Source organism: Anabrus simplex, chromosome 2 (genome assembly GCF_040414725.1).
Source record: "Anabrus simplex isolate iqAnaSimp1 chromosome 2, ASM4041472v1, whole genome shotgun sequence".
NCBI classification, from domain to species: domain Eukaryota; kingdom Metazoa; phylum Arthropoda; class Insecta; order Orthoptera; family Tettigoniidae; genus Anabrus; species Anabrus simplex.
In genome coordinates this window covers 198,360,450-198,383,385 of record NC_090266.1, presented here as the reverse complement: position 1 = coordinate 198,383,385, position 22,936 = coordinate 198,360,450, and the positions used below count along the sequence as shown (strand labels likewise).

Here is a 22,936-nt window from a genome sequence, read left to right as displayed (position 1 = left end):
TGTTGCTTATTGTAGAATTCTTCTTCTTATACCCAGTGGGTTGGCCATGCAGTTAGGGAGATAGTGGGTTCGAACCCCAGTCAGCAGCCCAGAGGATTGTTTTCCATGGTTGCCCATTTACACACCAGGCAAATGCTGAGGCTGTATCTTAATTAAGGCCATGGCCGCTTCCTTTCCATTCCTAGCCCTTTACTATCCCCATCATCCCCATGGGATCTATCTGTGTCAGTGCAACGTAAAGCAACTTGTTGTCTTCTTATTAAAGTAACAATTCCTTTTTGTTGATAGCATTTCCAGCTAAGCAATTCATCCCTCGTGAATTGTAAGCCCTCTCTGATGGCAGATGTCAAAGAGTAGTTATGAGAATTGTTAGAAAACCTTTCCGGTGTGAGAAAACAAAAAAATATTCATTTGAAAACTTTTTATAATTTTAAAACTAATTCACTGAAAGTGTATCTTTTTCTTAATGTGATTTATAGTATTAGTTTTTCCTTTATCACTATCTGACTTTTGTCAGGAATTTTTATTTTTTTAAGCCTAAATACAAAGGAATTTCAGTTCTATTGTACTTCTAAACTTATATCTTCAAAATATATGAAGATCATATATATAATATGTTCTGCATAGTCAAGTCAGCTGCTGTTTGAAATGTAGTGATTTACATAGGCTCCGAATTTATATTTTTAGGAAAACTTTCGTGTTGTTTCAAATGCTCTCTTAAATAACTCCTCATGAATATTGTGTGTTTTGTGTAAAGTAACGTATAGTTCTCCCTTTGGAAGCTGAATGATTAATGAATTCCTAGCAGCAGCTTATGAATGTGCATAACTCACACGCTGGTGGTTATAATTACTGTCTTCCAAGTGCATTATTGTTGCTGAGTATGGGTTTTTGGATACACAAGAAACCAGTCCTAGAACTACAAGGTCTGTAGCTAAGCTAGTACATAAAATCTATGAAAGCTTCTTTTTTATACAGATCATCATTAGTGTAGTTACAGAAGCAGATGAAAGAATCAAATCTTATCTGTGTATCTACCCTCTTCTAGTCTCTAGTCTTCTAGTCTTGCAAGTGCACACTGGGCAGTAGGGATGAGAATGTAATAACTTCGTGAATAACGATCTATCATTCTATTTTCTTTTGTACCTAGAATTTATTTTGCCAGGTTTAGTACTCATGTCCTGCTTCATGAATTTACCGAGCTCAGAACATTTTAAGCAAGCCTCAGACCTATGGGGGTAACGGAGTTCCACTTCCATTTGACAGGTGATGAACTCCTTGGAAACAATTTGGCAAACGAAATGGAATTTGATGGGGAGCCATGAATATCAGTGAAGCTTGTGGAAGAAAGAAAGTAGAACTGGCTGAGTCAGCTAAGAGGATGCACTTGGATGTGCTAGGAGTAAGTGATATTCGGGTAAGGGGAGATAACGAGGAAGAAATACGAGATTATAAAGTGTACTTGAGGCGTGTTAGAAAGGGAAAGGCAGAGTGTGGGGTAGAGCTGTTTATCAGGAATGCTATTGCATGCAACATAATTTCTGTTAGGCATGTAAATGAGTGAATGATGTAGGTAGATTAGACAGAAGGAGGAATTAGTACGAGAATTGTCTCAGTGTATTCACCATGTGAGGGTGCAGATGAAGATGAAGTTGACAAGTTTTATGAAGCATTGAGTGACATCGTAGTCAGGGTCAACAGCAAGAATAGGTTAGTGCTAATGGGCAATTTCAATGCGAGAGTTGGAAATAGAACTGAAGGATACAAAAGGGCGATTGGTAAATGTGGGGAAGATTTGGAAGCTAATGGGAATGGTGAGCGTTTGCTGGTCTTCTGTACTAGTATGGGTTTAGTAGTTATGAATATATTTTTCAAGCATAAGGTTGTTCACTGCTACACATGGGAGGCTAGGGGTACCAGATTCATAATAGACTATATCTTAACCGACTTTGAATTCAGGAAGTCTGTGAGGAATGTACAAATTTTCCAGGGATTTCTTGATGATACAGACCACTATCTGATCTGTAGTCAACTAAGTATCTCTAGGCCTAGGGTAGAGAAAGTGAAATCTGTCTGCAAACGAGTAACGGTACAAAATCTCCAGGACGAGGAAATTAGAAGTACATGGATATGATTTGTGAGAAGTTTTGGGAGAGATTGGTTGGCATATAGGGATGCTGTAGTAGAAACAGCAAGGGAATGCCTAGGAACAACTGTGTGTAAGGATGGGTAAAAGCGAACATCTTGGTGGAATAATGAAGTGAGAGCAGCTTGTAAACATAAAAAGAAGGCTTATCAGAAATGGCTCCAAACAAGGGCTGATGCAGACAGGTAATAGATGAAAGAAACAGAGCAAAACAAATAGTTGTTGAATCCAAAAAGAAGTTGTGGGAAGATTTTGGTAATTACCTGGAAAGGCTAGGTCAAGCAGGAGGGAAACCTTTCTGGACAGTAATAAAGAATCATAGGAAGGGAGGGACAAGGAAATGAACAGTGTTTTGGGTAGTTCAGGTGAATACCAGGCGAGTTGGCCATGCAGTTAGAGGTGTACAGCTGTGAGCTTGCATCCAGGAGATAGTGGGTTCGAACCCCACTGTCTGCAGCCCTGAAGATGGTTTTCCGTGGTTTCCCATTTTCACACCAGGCAAATGCTGGGGCTGTACCTTAATTAAGGCCACGGTCGCTTCCTTCCCATTCCTAGGCCTTTCCTATCCCATCGTCGCCATGAGACATATCTGTGTCGGTGCAACGTAAAGCAAATAGCAAAAAATTCAGGTGAACTCATAATAGATCCCAGGGAATCACTGGAGAGGTGGAGGAAATATTTTGAACATCTTATTTATTTATTCACAAAGCACAAGATACAGCAATGCAAAAGAAAATCTTCCTGGTGGTGTCGCGAAATCTCATGCAGAGGAGGAAAATGATGTTGGTGTAATTACACTTTACGAAGTGGAAAGGATGGTAAATGAACTCCATTGTCATAAAGCAGCAGGAACAGATGAAATTAGACCTGAAATGGTGAAGTATAGTGGGAAGGCAGGGGAGAAATGGCTTCATAGATTAGTAAGATTTGCATGAAGTGTTGTAAGGTACCATCAGATGGGGCAAAAGCAGTAATTGCACCTATCTATAAGCAAGGGAACAGGAAGGATTGCAACAACTATTGAGGTATCTCATTGATTATTATATCAGGCAAAGTATTCACTGGCTTCTTGGAAGGAAGGGTCCGATCAGTGCTTGAGAGGAAATTGGATGAAGACCAGTGTACTTTCAGACCACAGAGAGGCTGCCAGGATCAGATTTTAAGTATGTGCCAGGTAATTGAAAAATGCTACAAAAGAAATTATAGAATATAGAATAATAGAATTTGTTTATTTATCAACTACAGGATGTCCCAATTACATATGATGTAATAGAAAATTAAATAAAAATTAAATAATTATATAAAATAAAAATTAAATAATATATAAATACACACACACACACACACACACACACACATATATATATATATATATATATATATATATATATATACACAAACATATAAATCTTCACATGTTTTCTACAGATTATTTGCATAATTTACAAGATTATCACGTTCCACCCTTCAGAAGAGCTTTCCGAATTGCAGTGGAAGGGTGGTGAGAAATGTCGAGTGACCCTTCCAGGTGATTTATGGTCCTAAGGACTTGCATGAACCATAAATTTTCATGTGCAACCGCCCTACAGTTTGGCAGGTGGAATGTACATTTCTGCGTTGTTCGCCTGCCTGGAACATGAAGTGGGATCAACCCCAGTATAACCGGACTGTCGACTTTACTCTTGAAGCATTTGATTGCTAATATTGCGTTCACACATTTTCGGCGTGTTGCCAGCGTATTCATTCTAAGAATGTTTACAAATTCTTCATATCTGCTTGAAGAGAGTGGCATGCCTAGGAATCCAAAACTAATCAACTTCATGAACCTTATCTGTACTCTCTCGAGATGGTGTATGTGGCATTTCTGATATGGGAGCCACATATCACAACCGTACTCGAGACAGGGTCTCACCGGGGAACAAAGCAGTGTTTTGGCATATGCAATATTACTGAAATCTTTACAATTCCTTTTGACAAACCCCGGGAGTCTGAAAGATTTCTTTTTAATACTATTGATATGTTTCTCAAAGGATAAGCCATTCCTGTTACTGAGAATTACACCTAGGTCATAAAACTCCTCCACACGATTTAAACTTTCTCCACTGTTTTTATATCTGTAAAATAAAGGTGTTAATTTTCGAATAAATGCATAACACCACACTTGACTTTATTCACTTTAAGGGACCACTTATCACACTACTAGCATATTCAACAGAATTGAATGTCAGATTGGTGATACAAAGCTGGAACAGGTGGATAATTTCAAGTATTTAGGTTGTGTGTTCTCCCAGGATGTTAATATACTAAGTGAGATTGAATCAAGTTGTAGTAATGCTAATGCAGTGAGCTCACAGTTGCGATCAGCAGTGTTCTGTAAGAAGGAATTCGGCTCCCGGACAAAACTATCTTTACATTGGCCTGTTTTCAGACCAACTTTGCTTTATGGGAGCGAAAGCTGGGTGGACTCCGGATATCTTGTACATAAGTTAGAAGTAACAGACATGAAAGTAGCGAGAATGATTGCTGGTACAAACAGAGGTGGGAACAATGGCAGGAGGGTGCTCAGAATGAGGAGATAAAGATTAAGTTAGGAATGAACTCGATGGATGAAGCTGTTTGCATAAACTGGCTTTGGTGGTGGGGTCATGTGAGGTGAAAGGAGGAGAATAGGTTACCTAGGAGAATAATATACTCTGTTATGGAGAGTAAGAGAAATAGAGGGAGACCAAGACAACAATTGTTGGACTCAGTTTCTAACAATTTAAAGAACTAAATGAGGCCACGACACTAGTCGCAAATAGAGGATTGTGGCGATGTTTATTAAATTCACATAGGCTTGCAGACTGAACGCTGAAAGGCATAACGGTCTATAATGTGTGTATGTTTGATTTTTATGGATAGTCATTCACACAGTTGCTTAACTGCTGGTGGCTTTCCCCATTGGCAGGTGAGTTTCAAAAATCAGGGGGACCTTGGTTGGATTTTTAACCTGAAAAATCATGTTGCATCAGAAAAGGAGTCTTACCTGAAACCCCTGACTTAAGCCCCTAATGAGCCAGGGTGGATGTAGCAGCCCTGGAAATAACCAGAATAAGCTGAAGGAAGTAATGTTCTTGAGCATATATTGGAACACGTAAAAACTGCCATTAAGACAAGGGTTGAGCCCCCTGTGGGTAGGGGACACAGATGAAAAATGCACCCATGGTATCTCCTGCCTGTTATAAGAGGCGACTAAAAGGGACGATCAAGGGATGATGGAATTGGAATCAAGAGATTACTTGTGATTAGTACCATTAAGTGAGAACACCATGGGTCGACATTACTTGCGATTAGTACTATTATGTGAGGAATATCATGGATCTAGGCGTTGCCTGTGATTAGTACCATTGTGTGCATTCCTCCGAGGTAGGAGAGCAGGCGTGCAGAATCACGGACTTGTTTCCGTGTGGGAGGAGCTTCCGTGCACCGCATTGAATCGCGTTGGTTCCCCTGTGTTCAAAATTTGTCTGCGTTACCTATGAATAGTACCACTAAATGAGGAGCACCTTGGTTCTGCATTGCCTGTGATTGCTACCGCTATGTGAGGAACATCACAGGATTTTGCAGTGCCCATGAGTAGTGCCACTAAATGAGGAACACCTTGGGTCTGTATTGCCTGTGATTGGTATCACTATGTCAGTAACATTATGGGTCTGTGTGACCTGTGGGTGATACCATAATATGTGATACACTGTGGGTCTACTTTGCCTATGATTAGTACCACTGTGTGAGCAACACCATGAGTATACGTGGCCTGTGATTAGTTCTACTACGTGAGGAACACCACAGGAATACCAGCGCCTGTGATTAGTCCCACTAAGTGAGGAACACCATGGGTCTGCATTGCTTGTTTATAGTAACCTTATGTGAGGAACACCATGTGTCTTTGTTACCAATAAGTGGTGCCATTGTGTGTGAGGTACCATGGGTCTTCATTACCAGTGATTCATACCACCATGCGTGGAACACCATGAGTCTACGTTACCTGTGATTAATAACACTATAGGAGGAACATCATGGTTCTGCTTTACCAGTGATTAGTATAATTATGAGGGGCCGGTGACCTGGGTTTGGGACCTCTTTGGACAACAAGCATCATCTCGGAATATGAGGCATTGTGAATTGGATCCACTGATTGTTTTGGATTCATGGCCATTTTCTCATCATCATTTGTTTTAGATTTAGTCAATGGATACATTTTGAATTTTTAATTATTGTTTCATTTCATTGCACTTGTACCATTAGGGATCAATGACCTAGCTGTTAGGCCCCTTTAAGCAACAAACATCAACAAACAACTATCAAACATAGTTGTGAAATCCAACAATCACAAGAACAGTTCAGTACCAAACAAGTTGGCTACACAGTTTGGTCACATAGCTATGAGCTTGCATTTGGGAGATAGTGAGTTCGAACCTCGCTGTTGGTAGCTGTGAAGGTGGGTTTTCTGTGGTTTTCCATGTTCACATCAGGCAAATGCTGGGGCTGTGCCTTAATTAAGACCAGGGACATTTCGTTCCTAGTCCTGGCCCTCTTGTATGCCATTGTTACTGTCAGACCTGTCTTGAGTCTGTACATCATAAATCTAATATGGCCAAATCAGCTTGGTCTATTTTTCTCCATTTTATCGCTAAACTTTTGAACCGTTGTTTATTTCTGAACATACTCCTCAGAAATGTCATTTCTACTAATTAATATGACTTTTTCTTTTCTGTGCAAGATACCTTGCAGGTGATATGAAAAGGAACTGGTCCTATAACCACCATAGTGATATTTTGGCACTAACTCATGAACATGGGTATTTATAATTAACAAAATGATTAATATTAACATTTTTTTTGGTTGTAATATCTGAAGCCATATTTTTCCAGTTTTGACTCAGTTAATTTATAACTGTTAGGCTTTTCAGTCTGCCAAAATTAATTTTGAGTAATAAATTTATGAACAATTTATAAACATATGGTAACAGTATTATACTTGAAAAATAAGTAACTTAATTACATTAATTTTCATAACAATTTTTCAATAGGAGCTCAATTTTGAGTGGGAGACCTTTAGCTTCTTCTTCTTCTTCTTCTTCTTCTTCTTCTTCTTCTTCTCCTCCTCCTCCTCCTCCTTCTTCTTCTTCTTCTTCTTCTTCTTCTTCTCCTCCTCCTCCTCCTCCTCCTCCTCCTCCTCCTCCTCCTCCTCCTTTTCCTGTGGCTAGATCTCAGCTGCTTTTTTTAAAATTAATAGGCCCTAAGTATCCAGGATGCCTTGTTCAATATTTCTTTAGCCCTTATTAGTGCAGTTTGTTCCATGATTCCATGTTGTATTGTCCTGCTAATTTCCATCCACTAATTTTTATTTACTCTCTAATTTCCATTAATTCACTTCCTAATGCAGCTGTGGTTTGAATCTCGGTTAATACAGGTGAGATTTTTCAAATATAATAAGCTGTGTCCCAGTGACTGAAAATCCCCATGAAACTCTCGGGCTTGCCAACTTCCCAAGCGTTTACAATTCCCCACTACCTTGGAAAATTTGTCTCTGATTCTTACAGCACTCTTTCTTTCTCACCTGCTTGTTACCATCATTGTTTTGTTGAACTACACATTTATTCTTGTCCGTTTTGTTCACTTTTCCCTATTCTCTGCATCAGGCTGTTCTTCGACCTTGAATTCTTCCCCAAAATTTCAATATTACCATCAAATAACAGGCTACCATGTACTGATTTTGCTGGTCTCATGACATTCATCATTATTGTAGACTGTGTGGGTGACAGTATACTGTCCTATCTTTGCCCATTTTCAACTTCAAACCCTCTTGTTTTGCCCACTTTACATTTACAGAAATGCAGTGTTTAAAATACATTGCTTTCACCATTTTCATAGTTTCTGTTCTTGTACCTTTTTGTATTATACTTACTTAAACATCTACCATGGTGATCCTGTGATAAAACTTTTCCTAAGCTCTTTTTCTTATCCTTCCTACTCTTCCAGTTGTTCATTTAATTTACCATGTTTCATAATGAAATCGAAAATACATATCATAATTTTGTCAATCTTCTGGGACCTGTTTGTTGTTCCATTAATACTTTGAGTAACCTGTATGATAGGTGTAAGCAAGGAAATAATATGAAACCTCTTTAAGCAGACCACAGATGATCAATAACTAAAAACCAGTGTTTTATAGAGCAGTATTTTTAAATGGGTTATCAAGCTGCTGCTGCTACATCGCAATATTCCACAAACTGCTCCCAAGATATTGGTTGGTGCCAAAATCTATCCAACCATCCGTTACTTGCAGAGAAATTAACCACACCTAGATTAAAAACAAATTTGAGGACTTATTCCTGCAACATTTTTCTACTTAAAGGTAATGCCTTAGCATAGGCTTGATTGAACCACTTGGAAATCGCTTTGTTCACTTCTGAGCATGGCTGTCACTGTCTTTTCTTAATGTCTTTGTTTGCATTTTCTTTCTGTTCCTTTAAGCGATAGTTATGAGTTGCAGTGCAGTATTGGAGTTGATTTTTTCCCACACTGAAGCTCATTTACCATACTACATTGAGATCTTCCATTATCACTCTCCTCTATTACAGAAATTTGTTCGTCTATTGAAAGAACTGTCGTTCTACTCTTACACTTACCATGACATTGCATTCACTGTACTTCGTAATGTTCAAAATTAGACATTCCATGAATAGTGCATGCAGGGATGTACAGTACCGTACTGTAATTCCCCCCCACCCCCCACAGTTTCTCGGTCATCTGGAAGGGGATATATTGTTGATTTATGACCAAAATGTGTAGTTGTTGGTTGGGGAAAGGTGTGGTCATCTTAAAGAGGGTGAAAATACATTGGTCTTAAGAGAATATCATTTAGTGCCAGATTAAGGTGTGTAGGAATAGGGGTGGTTGGCTCAAAAGGCTGGTCATCTGGAAAAGTTTCAGTGCTGGAATAATGTGTTCATATGCAGAAAATGTTCATCTTATTAATTTTTATACTCTCTGGCTGCTCTTAATCCTGTTGAAGCCACCCCTGACACCATTCACTTCATGGAGTTGAATCAGTTGGTATTGTGACATTCCTTACTTAGCCTTTCCCTCACATATTTGTCTGGCTGGAATTTGTGCACTGGAGTCCCAACTAATTGAATTTTTAGTTATTTATTGTTAGTTTTTGTCTGAGGTATTTTCTTTGCTCGTGGCATTGATCTTGATTTCATTGTCAGTGATTGATCAAATTTGGCTGTGGATGTAAATAGGGTATTTGTACTTGAACCAGAGATTCAAAATTATCTCAATTTTTTTTTCTATAACTCATATAACCTAAAAACTACTGTTGTATACTCATGGAACATACATGAAACATTTCTCACAATTATTCTACTGCCTCCAAAGCAAGCATAACTGACTGTAACAGCTGGGCACTTATTTCATCATATACTTACAAATTATGATACCTTGATAATTAAATGCTGCAGATTTTACAATGGAAGATCTTAAAAGCTACTAGTTTATCATGCTTCTTCTGTTACTTAAATTAAAGTAGACAGTAAAAAGCTGTTCCTACAATTTTGTGCACTTCTAGGTTCTGTGGAAGTCCACATCAGTAAGTCTTGTACTCAGCTTTAGTTCTTACTTGGCAGGTTCGATCCTGGCTCAGTCCGGTGGTATTTGAAGGTGCTCAAATACAACAGCCTCGTGTCGGTAGATTTACTGGCACGTAAAAGAACTCCTGCGGGACTAAATGCCGGCACCTCGGCGTCTCCGAAGACCGTAAAAGTAGTTAGTGGGACGTAAAGCAAATAACATAGTTCTTACTAATGTGTTCTTTTTGCCTTAGGTATGTTAAGGGTGAAGCAAGTTTGTGGAAGATCTGTTTGAGATCCTGAGCAACAAGTATCCCCCCGTATAAAATGCTGATGTAATTCATTCAGAACATATATCACGAAGCCCATGTCCAGGATGTGTAATCTTGGGAACACAATAGCACCAGGTGTTAAGTTGTATGGTGATTAGCTCTGCACAGTTCATAAAGCTGAGGCATCGATCAGTCAGAATTCTTAATGGATTTTTATTACCAGTTCTAACACACTCCCTTGCTTATTTGATGCTTCATAGCAATCATAGCAATCAAACAGTTATTTATTTTTTTTATTTTTGCTAGTGGCTTTACATTGCACCGGCACAGATAGGTCGTATGGTGACGATGGGATAGGAAAGGTCTAGGAGTTGGAAGGAAGCGGCCATGGCCTTAATTAAGGTACAGCCCCAGCATTTGCCTGGTGTGAATATGGGAAACCATGGAAAACCATCTTCAGGGCTGCCGACAAACAATATCACAGTTTGGAAATTCTTATGAGGTATTTAAATCTAAGAATTGTGTGTTGTTGGCTTCTAGCAGAACTCCTTTTCGCCAAATTCCAACATGCGGCATCCCTCTAAATCGACTGCAATTAAAGTTGGAACTTAAATGCTTATTATCATTATCGTCATCTTCATTGGCATCATTGTCATTATTAACATTAATGCTTTCAAATAAGTATTTTAAAATAATGTATTTGGCTTACGTCCAGTGCTTAGGAGGCACCATGATTATAATATTAAGTTATGGTCTAATTTTGGAGCAGATAATGCCAGGATTCTCATGCATTGTGACAAGGTGTAAGTTACAGTATTTTTTAAACTTAGAACTTTATAGTCATTTATGTGCTGACCAGTGTTGTTGTTGTTTTGTTTTTGTTTTCTTTGGCTAGTGGCTTTACGTCGCACCGACACAGATAGGTCTTATGGCAACGATGGGATAGGAAAGGCCTAGGAGTCAGAAGGAAGCGGCAGTGTTGTTTTGTCATTTTAATGGGATTAACTATATATTACTATCGTAAATTGGAATAGTTTGCCTTCCTTCGTGTGAAATCTATATAAATGGGAAAGAGCAAATCTCATTGATGTTTGACAATTTCAGCAGTATTTGTCCAGTTCCTATGTGTCATAATTTCTCCATCGACACCTTATATATATGTATATGAGCCTGTTTTCCTGTTATATTATTTCTTCTTTTGTAGCTGTCTGGAATAGAGAATACAGTGCTGTATGTGTCGTGAGGCAGTTTGAAGACTTTGGACTGATCAGTTTGGTGGGGTCAGCACTTACAAAATGGCAGTGAATAGAATTGATCACAAAACAGAAGAGCCAAGAGATGATCCAGGTAACCTGAACATGTGTAAAGTTAAGGGCTATAATGTGCAGTGATATAGACTTCATAATTGAAACTAAGTAAATTTGTTACTTCATTTTTGGTTTTATGGTAATTTAAAATGGCATTGTCTTAAAATTATTTCCATTTATTTTAAAGGTACGAAGAAGAAGAAGAAGCAGAAGAAGAAGAAGAAGAAGAAGAAGGATAGGGATTGAACTCCATTTCGTGCAATCCAGGGTTTGTCATTTGCATTTTTGCTTTGAGACAACAAGATTGTATGATTGTTAAGTGGAATATTGTTCATTGTTGCTGCAAGGAGTATAACAGCAAGATTATTAGCTAATATTGAAGGGTTACTGTACTTCTTTGCTTTTATTTGCACATTCTGACTGACTTAAAGAACACAGGAATTGTATCAGATTAAAATATTACATTTAGTAATTTTCGTTTTAAGGTACTGTTACTACACTAAATATTGAACATGTATTACTTGTTATCTAAATCAGATGTATTGAATTTTTCTCATAAGGAGGTCCTATTTTCATATTTCTTATTAAGATATTTGTTGCAGACTCTTTCAAGTTTACACTGAATTAACAATCTTTCATTCCTTTGAACCTCATGTATTACTTCCATCATATAAACGAACCTTTAGTAATTCGATAGGCAAGAACTACAGTAAAATTTTTATAGTGGGATGCCAGCTTAATCGAAAGGTCTGGTCAAGGCTCTGTGAAGAATTGTGACAGTCTTCAAAATATTGTTTGGTAATGCAACTTTGAAAACAATTGCCTCTTGATTGCTGGTGTATATGTAATTGTATAATTGTTTCTTACAGTATGGTGGATTAACTTAAAAGTGTGTGTGATTGGAGGTTTCTGTACAAAATTGTTTATTGGAACATGAAATAAAACAATTGTTCTTTACTATACCTGCATTTTTTTTTAGTGAGTCCTTTCCTTTCAGGGTAGGAGATGAATTATTGCTTATCATAGAAGTCAACTGAAATACTATATCTCTGACCTGCAGTACAATTCCCTATCAAGTCTTTATCAACATTGAAATATGGGCAATCTGTTCAGCTCATACTACTTTCGAACACTAATATGCTTAATTATACTCAAAAGTCTTGATGATATCCACAGTAATTTTGGCGTGGGTGTGAAATTCACGTTAGTAAAATTGCATTTTAATATTATTTACTATTATTATTATTATTATTATTATTATTATTATTATTATTATTATTATTATTATCATCAGCGTAACTACCGTATGCAGGACAGAGAGCAGCTAGTCAGGCTGGGAGTGACTCAGTAAGGTGCTTGTAGGTTTTCATTGGTATTGGAAGCCATGCCATCTGCAGTACATCTTGCAGCTGCTGGAGGGTTCATGGCAGAGAATCCATAGAGCAAACACGATGAATAAGGTTGTCCCAGAAATACTCAGTTGGGTTGAGATCCGGGGAATTTGGGGGCTAAGGAAGTATTTGAAAATCTTTGTCATGCTCTTCCCGCCACTGTTGGACATTTCTGGCCGTGTGACATTTTTTGCTGTTGAAGATCCTGCTCGCACCAGGGTAGACAATCAGCAGGATGAATTCATAATCAAATCAGTCTAACAGTGCTTTCCACATAAACATGTGATACCTAGGAATGTCACAAAAACTTTCCCCCTGATCATAATGTTACCTCCACTAGCTTGTGTTCTAGCATTAGTTGCAGGGGGTTCATTTTTCAGAGATTCTCACCTTTCATGCCAATGTCCATCTGTTTGATGAAGAAGAAAATACGACTCCTCAGAGAAGGCAGCCGTTGGCTAATCAGAGGTCTAATTCTGATACTGCCTTGCAAATGGAAACCATTTCTGCCTATGAATCCAGAGCCCCATAGCAACAGAGTTTGCTGACTTCCCCCCCCCCCCCCCCCAAATATTCATTTTGGCCATCGTTCATCTCTTTTATCAACGGCGCACGTTGTTTTCACTTCGGTTGTTCACAGTGGTGTCATTTGTCCATTCACAAGTGTGAACAGTTAACAAGCTTCTGTTTCAGAAACACTGACACCGTTGGGCTGGAAGCCTTTTTGATAACTCGGATAAATTGCTGTTTTGCTCGTGCAACGGGTGATACGTGTGCAGATGGCCAATCACACACCTTATACACCCACCACAACTGCTCTTGGCGCATGACATTCATTACTGGCTAAGCACTGCTTATGTCAGATGTTAGAAGTGGTCGCAATAATGTGTGTATTGTGGGACAGTGTGTTGGGCAATGCTTTACATATCGTACAAGTTACTTTAGCCAGATGATGCATACATCAGTAACTACTTTATGTAGGTTTATTATTACTATTTTTTATTATATTTTACTGTACATCACACTGTCTGATGGTGATGACAAAATAGGAAAGGTGTAGGAGTGGGAAGGAAGCTACCATGGCCTTCATTAAGGTACAACCCTAGCATTTGCCTGGTGTGAAAATGGGAAACCACAGAAAACCAACTTCAAGGCTGCTGACAGTGAGGTTTGAACTCAGTATCTTTCGAATACAAGCTGATAGCTAAGTGACCCAAATCACGCAGCCACTTTCTCATTATATGTAATATTTGATTTTGCTGTCATACATGAGCAGTTGCCTAGACATGATTTGCCTCACAAGTCTTTATAACTTGCCGAGTTGGCTGTTTGATATGTACCATATATAGCTATTGGCTTGTGTTTAAAAGATGTGTGGTTCAAACCCCATTACCAGCTGCCCTGATGATGGTTTCCCGTGGTTTCTTATATTTACATCAGGCAAATACCAAGGTTGTACTTTAAACACCCTTCATATGTGAGTAAGTTGACACTGATGGGTTTCACAACTTAACAGTGGTATGGGCTGGGGAGATTCCATACTGTTATCAACCACGTTTAAGAGGACAGACAGGGAAACTAGCTGTTTGGAGTATTCATTTAAGCAGACCACCTTTGGTTCCAGTCAAAACTGGTCAAATCAAAATGACCAGGAGACATACATGTACTGTAGTAAAGACTTCTTACGTAAATGAGAAGTACATTCTCAAATTTTGCATTGTACAGTACAGTACTGTGCTTCATTGTGTGATAGAAAATGACCTGTTTGTTAATGCCGAATTTGACTTGGATAATGTAATAAACATGTGTATATACTGTAGTATAGTACAATATTGTAATTTTTATGTCCTCATTCAAGTCACAATGAGTGGCCATATTGTTGACTGTGAAATCAGATTTAATTTGCCCGCCTCTAGTTTGATCATACCTGTCGCACAGAAATACGCATAAAATACTAACTAATGAAGATAATTCACACAAATTTTGCATTCATGCCATTGAAAGTTATGACTTACCAATTCTTCATTCCTTGAATGACTGCTGGCTGTGGAACAAATGTTTCATTTGAAATAATTTTAAAAATTTCCGAGTACTGTAAAAACATTGCAAGTTCAGACATTGGGCAGACTCAAAAATTTTTGTAAGTGTTTCTGAAACACCGTGGATATATACTAGGATTGTTTTCTTTATTATCTAATTTCCAATCACTACAGTTCTTTCGTGTCTCCGGTTACACACATTTGGAAGGACCTGACATGGCCCTTTCACTCTCACTTTCTTCAATGCTCTTTGCACTCAGGAAACTTTCACTGTTGCTATCACTAACCTCAAAGTGGGATTCATTTTCCAGAATGTCATTGTTGCCAAAATCGCCATCTAAAACTCTGTCTACAAGCGCTTTCAAATTCGTCATCATTACCATGATACCGGTTCTACTGCATAAGATCACTGAATACCGATAAAAATAAACTGTGTTCAACAATCCCAGTATTACACAGAAGTAATGAGAACATTGCTCACCAACAGGACATGCCTCTAGTTTTTTACAGTGTGTGTATTGTGAGAGCATATAATGCCAGGGGAATCTGATATACGAAGATAAGCGAGGCACTGTATCATTGAGAGCTGAGTTAATTATTTGATTCATGCGCCCACCGCATTTGACCACATCTCATCAAATGATGCAAATGGGTTAACACTATAGCGTATTCTTTGTGTAACTGATCAGCTGTCTACGTTGATCAGGTTTGACTGGAACCAAATGTGGTCAACTTACACACATTTCCCTATAACTACTTCATAAGGATGTTTGCAGTATTTATCCTGAATATATTCAAAGAATTTATAGTTGTAGTCTGAAAAGGCTATGCTGCCAAATAAACTGAAATATTAATTTGAATGGACCACAGTTATTTTTTTCTCCTCAGTTTTACTTCCAATTAATTGTAAATTCTTACACTGTTCAAGTTATTATTTTGGTTTCAAATTAATAAAGTACCGGAACATGGAGCTGTTGACCATGACGACCTGAGCCAATAATCGTGAAACATTTGCAGCTTGTTTATAGTTTGGTAAATAGAGATCAGAGTGGAACTGCTAAAGACTCTGAATCTATTTGATGAAGTTCTTCCACCATGGTTTTATTACAAACACTGATGTAATCTTAAGAAGTATATGGAAAATGAATATGACCATCATCATCATCACCCTTTCTCCCCTATCCAACTCCTGCCGGGTCCAGGCATTTATGGCACTTCTCCACCTTCCTCTCTCCTTTCACCATTCCTCTTCCATCATTTTGTCCCAGTCCAGGTTTCTTCTTGCACTTCTCTTTATTGAATCAATCCACTGTGTTCTAATGAGAAACAAAATTTAAAGGAACACGCACGGCGCCCAGTGAAATGTGGAGAGCAGCTGCAACGCTGCCGCCGATGAGCTTAGTGGCAGGCATTGGGCCTGCATTTGTTCGTTAACAAACAAATATAATACAATAGTGCAAGCAGCAGCAGTACGCATAATGCAACAGCTATATTCAGGCAGTAAATAATTATTTGCCCCCAAATCTTCACTTGTTGCTCATCGCTGCATCAGTAAATATTCCGTATGCATGTGATTTATAATGGGACTGCTAAATCGTCCTTTTCTTCTCCCTCTTCCTCTCTTTTGATATAACTTAAACCTGACTCGTCACTGTCATCCCTCAGATGAACAATAAATGGCTGCAAAGTGTCATCTTGAATGAGTTCCTTTTTGGAAATCCTCCTTTTGCAATTGTTCTGTATGTCGAAAACAGGAAATCCAGTCTTCCTTCATCACACTCTCAATTGCAGCACACATTAATACTTCAGTATGGGCCAAGTAATTGAAAAATGCTACGAGAGGAATAGACGGTTATGTTTCGTAGATCTAGAGAAAACATGGCAGAAGACTGAGGGAAAATATGTTTGCTGTACTGGGGGACTATGGGATTAAGGGTAGATTATTAAAAGCAATCGATGGCATTTGTGTTGACAACCGGACTGCATTGAGAATTGATGGTCGAATGAGTTCTTGGTTTAAGGTATTTACAGGGGGTTGGACAAGGCTGTAATCTTTCACCTTTGTTGTTCATAGTTTACATAGATCATCTGCTGAAAGGTATAAAGTGACAGGGAGGGATTCAGTTAGGTAGAAATGTAGTAAGCAGTCTGGTCTATGCTGACAACTTGGTCTTAATGGCAGATTGTGCCGAAAGCCTGCAGTCTAATATCTTGGAACTTGAATATAGGTGCATTGAGTATGGTATGAAAATTAGCTTTTCCAAGACTAAATTGCTGTCATTACGTAAAAAAAATCCAAGAGAATCGAATGTCAAATTGGTGATACAAAGCTGGAACAGGTAGATAATTTCAGGTATTTAGGATGTGTGTTCTCCCAGGATAATTAGTATAGTAAGTGAGATTGAATCAAGGTGCAGTGAGCTTGCAGTTGTGATCATCAGTACTCTGTAAGAAAGAAGTCAGCTCCCAGACGAACTATCTTTACATCGACTTTTTACTGGTGTGTTTTTTTTTTTTTTTTTTTTTGTTTTTTTTTTTTTTTTTACTGAAGTTTTTGTAAAAAGTAAGTCATATCCATCAATAGGGGTCCAACCATGAAATTTATTGCTTATATATCTTTACATTGGTCTGTTTTCAGACCATTGTTGCTTTATGGGAGTGAAAGCTGGGTGGACGAAGAATATCTTATTCATAAGCTGGAAGTAACAGACATGAAAGTAGCAAGAATGATTGTTGGTACAGACAGGTGGGAACAATGATGGCAGGATATTCGGAATGAGGAAATAAAGGCTAAGCTAGGAATGAACTCCATGGATGAAATTGTATGCAAAAACCGGCTTTGGTGGTGGAGTCACGTGAGACGAATGGAGGAGGACAGGTTACCTAGGAGAATAATGGACTCTGTTATGGGCGGTAAGAGGAGAGGGAGACCAAGGCAACAATGTTTAGACTCAGTTTCTAACGATTTAAAGACAAGAGTTATATAACTAAATGAGGCCACAGCACTAGTTGCAAATAGAGGTTTGTAGCAGCGTTTAGTAAATTCACAGAGGCTTGCAAACTGAACACTGAAAGGCATAACAGTCTATAATGAAGGTGTATGTGTGTATGTATATTTCAATGACTTGCCAGTCAAAAGGTAGAATTACATTCAGAAACTTAACCTTTCACCTTAGGCTTTATCAGTTCAATAGGATTGTACTGACAGTGGTAGGGTGGTAGTCAAATGATATTATGACTCATCTCTTCTGCTATTTTGTGAAGTTTGTAAACTTTGCCTGCTGTTTCCATGGTGTGAAATTCAATATTTCTTTCCTGCAACCAGTTTTGATTTTTTTTTTTTTTTTTCTTGGGTATTTTGTTCAAAAGTACAGAATGGTAACTTGTGTTGTCCATTATTATCATGCATCCTTCTTCTAGGTAAGTCAGAAACCTGTTTTGAAACCAATCTTTAAAACTTTTTGAATTCATTTCAGAGTTTTAGTGTGAATCACGCAAGTGTGGTTGTGAACAAAATATCCACTTACTCTCTTTAATGAAACATCACTTTGCCAAACCTGCATGAGACACATTAAGTCTGCTTCCTTTCCCTGGAGGAACTTCCAGATTTCCATTCCCTGATGATTCCTGCCAAATATATTTTTTTGTGAGGTTTTGGTTAACCCATGTTTTATCCAGGTAAAACAGGGCATTCACCTCCTGATAATCTCAAATTATATACTTCCCTCAAGAACTTAAATTCATGCGGCAACTATGATAGAACTATGTACATGCATATAATGACATAATTGTTTCACATTACCTTAGTAATTTAGTTTCATGTGATAGAGTTCGAAGCACTCTTCGAGACAGAAGAGACCCACGTCACACTCCTGGCAGCAGTACAGCGACGTCGTCATTTTGCCGTGTTTTGAACACACGATACGTCTCTGAGATTTGTATTTCTCACTCTTGAGTGATAATTTCATGATAAAATGTCTTTCCTGCAACCTTGGAACTGTATTATCTGATGTGCGCCGGCCTTGAATATTTTGTTCCCCGTCCGAGCGAGCTTATTTTGTAAACAAACCTTCCTCCAGCTGAACCCAATAAGATAGGCCTAACTGCTCAGTGTGTGTCCCTGTAACATGTCTGGATATTATTAGGCAATTTAGGAATCCGAATTCACTGTTGAAAACTTCGCTTTGACATCTATAATTATCAATAGTCTCCTACACGAAATTTCCAAGTACTGGTTCCTCCTCATCGTCACTCTCATCATTTATCACTGCATACGCCACAGCCGCATCATTTATTTCATTATCGCTGCTGCTAATACTATCACTACTACTGACTAAACTTTCATCTGAATTATACAATATTTCAAGCACATTACTGTCAGTCAAACCACGGCTGAGCGCGGCACGTCACACGGCCTGATGAAGCTGCAGCGAGACCGAAAGCAGCAGGACGAAACTGAATGAGGGGAATAACATTCATGACAAAACAAACCAACTCGATACATATTTCAGATAAAAGGTCGAGACATTGTCTTTCAAGCGAGATATATACCATGAGCAACTGGTTCTCGTATCGTATGACAGAAAGCAGCACTAACTGATGCCTACACAGAGCGCTCGTGGAGAGTTACGAAAATATTACAAGCTGAGAAATAAAGACAATATAATAAATAATTGGCACTCTCAATATACAAACAGAGCAAAGAACATCACATGAAAAGACAAACTTCTCCGATCATCATTTCTTTATTTTATTACATGGGAAAGAATGAAACAAACAGGCTTTAAAAAAGCAGAGATTACTAGTGCTCAGACTTACTTGACAAATACTTACCCTTGCAAAAACAACTACATTTTAACGATCTTCAATGCTTATTTTACAACAGTCACAACACTGATAAACCCCAACATTTCTTCTTGGAAACAAAACAATTTGCAAATCCATAACTCCAAAACTCTTCGAGCTATAGCCGTAAATGCGAAACCATGTATGGGTCAATACCACGTATAGAGGTCGGTGGCTACAGAAGAAAAGAGGGTCTATACAACGTATAGAGGTCGGCGCTGAGGGGTTAAACTCAATTGATTTTAGCAGTGAATACACCGTAGAAACTGAGCCTGTGTAATTCATTTTTTGCTTCATTTCTGAAGTAAACTTCTTAACTGTGGTAAATTCCCATTGTTCATGATACAAAAAGTTGTCCTACGTAAAATATTTTCAAAATGATCGAGATGAGTGACACGCTTCTGCATGTTGTATTTCTTTCCAGGGACCTGAATACAGGAGTAATCCCCTGTTGAAGTGACTCTTTCACCTCAGCACAAATCCTTGTCATTGTGTGAAAGCTCCCTTTTTCACAAGCTTCTACGGTCAGTTCTCATGCTTTCAAAGAATTTATTTCTACTCTGTCCGATTCAGATGACTATTTCATAAAGAATGTAGACATTGAAAATAATGTTTGTCGTCTATCCACAGAGATGTACATGTCTTTTAAACACTCCTACACCTGCGTCACTCATCCAGGGTTCATTGCCAGCTGCCAAGTAAGATGTGAATAAAATATAAATAACGAAATTGGTGTCAGAATTGGCACCATCTGCAAAATACTCACAGAAATAAATAACTTGGTTGAGAATGAAAGTTCTCTTTCTCCCAAGGCGACGGTCAAAAGCTGATGAGGCTCTAAATTAACTTCATTACCTTAACTGCTTTTATTTAACCCCTGAAAATGTATATGGATAGCATGTCAGAATTTCATTCCACCAATAAGAAGATATACCATAAGTTTAACTATGTAAAAATTACTCCTGTAACAAAACAGAACAAAACCACACCTACAATCATCATTTGATGATACAAACTTGTCTCATAAATTTGTTACCAAAATTGAAAACCATTGATGTGCAGTATAGCAATATACTAACAATTATTCAATATTGTTTTTCATATTTACACTTATTGCATACCTCAAGGTAATAGACTAATAGGCACCACCTGATGCTACTAGAATTCCACTTTATATAGTAAGGATAGGTGCTACAACCTTCCTTATTTGGTGAGTCCATCGCTAACCGTAATTACACAAATGCTTCCTCTTCAGACTGATGCCTTAATCCTCTCAGCCTCTAATATTTATTTACACAGGTTGGTCTGGCCCCTTGCATCGCTCCAAGACATATTAATACATAAATCGCCTCCTTGGTTCACAGATGTATGTACATAGTTTTGAAGGCCAAGCCTCAAAGTGAAGATTTTGTATGGATGAGATTGCTGTCCCTTTCTTAACCTTCTTTGCAGGAACAAAATAGCACAATCACCATGGAATGAAGTTACCATGTGTTGTAACTGCACAAGGTTAAAAAAAATTCTACCTCACTATACTATGGAAATCTATCCAAACAACTTCACAATGTAGAATCAATGAACGACGAAACACACGTGCACACATATATAGTCTTGCTCCACATGGCTGTAGCGTCTCCAAAGGTTCACTGGTATCAGCGCTCTCTATGACACAACTCAAGTGCTTTTTATTCAAAATCAGAGCTATTGAGCGGCCGATATGAAAATGAGCCCTGTCTCATGTTCATAATTCCAATATAGTTGGTCCATTATTGGACATTATAAATTTTCCAGCTAACTCATTCCTGGTTGCCAGCGTTATGCCCTAGTGTGCTAAATTGGGCTCATCGCTTGGTAAACAGCACACCTACCAAAACGCATGGCTAGTGCATACCGTGGAGGCCACTGCGTAGGCTACTTAGAGCCACCGGCAGTGCCAATGCACTATGAGAGACTTTGTCTCATTTTCCAAAATTGATGCCTCCCTGGCCATCCGAAGATATAGATGTTGATTCCCATAGGGAACAAATATTTGTCCCAAATGAGTAAATTTATAACACCAATATAGTTGGTCCATTATTAGATATTATATATTTTCCAGCTAACTCATTCCTGGTTGCCAGCATTTCTCCCCAGTGTACTAAATTGGGTTCATCGGTTGGTAAATAGCACACCTACTAAGACGCGTGGCTAATGCATACCATGGAACCCAATTTAGCACACCGGGGTGAAACGCTGGCAACCAGGAATGAGTTAGCTGGAAAATTTATAATGTGCAATAACGGACCAACTATATTGGTATTATAAATTTACACATTCGGGACAAATATTTCAGGTTCCCTATGGGAATCAACATCTATATTGTCTTGTGTTCATCCAAATTGGTTAATTATGATAATCAGCCTACACTTCCAGACTGTACACACAGTTTTGAAGCCACTTATTGCAACACTTTCAATCAACTTCAATCGTCTTTACCAATATAGTCACTGTTTCCCATGTTGCACAATTTATTAGCAATCTACACCACTATACCATGTGTACAGGTTCTTACCCAAACTGAAATTTATACAATATTCATACGATGATATGCATGATATAGATATTCAATATTCCTTAACTACAAATTATTCTTATAATGCTATATTCTTACTACATCTTAATTTAACAAACTCACATGGTGTTCACTACTTTATATTACAAATTATTCAAATTATTTTACAAAAATTTTCTAACCTAAAATCAGGGGATCGTACTTGTGTACGGTTACAACATTCACGTCTTTTAACCACTCCTTCACCTGTGTCACTCATGCCGGGTAAATTCTCAGCCATCATTGGTCTATTACTAAAAATATTTTCCACCGATATGTACTTGTCTTAATAATAAAAAAAATAATAATAATAAACAACAAAGGAAGGAAACAGCAAGGATAATCAGAAGTACTAAACGAGCCTTTCAAAAGGAGAAACTTATAGCAATGGACAAAAACTTTATAAAAAATAACACCCGTGACTTTTATCAGACTTTTAAGAATGAATTAAAGGGGTACCAAACTACAAATGTTAGTTTCAGGGATGAAAACGGCAGAATTGGACTAAGCAATACTGAAAATTGTGAGATATTAGCAAGATATTTTGATCAACTTTTGAACTGTCCTGAACCAAGTCATAAATTAGAATTTCAAGATATTGATGAAAATTTGGAAGAAGACATACCACCAACTATAAAAGAAATTGAAGAAGTAATGAAAACCCTCAAAAACAACAAAGCTAGTGGAGAAGATTCTATTACAGCGGAACTTTTGAAGTGGTCCTTGCCAAA

General features: G+C 38.1%; 1 protein-coding gene across 1 annotated transcript in view; it reads left to right on the top strand.

The window, feature by feature from the left end:
- The window catches only part of LOC136863482 (transcription initiation factor TFIID subunit 4), a 681,682-nt gene that overhangs the window by 275,339 nt on the left and 383,407 nt on the right, over positions 1-22,936 (top strand). The window lies entirely within an intron of this gene.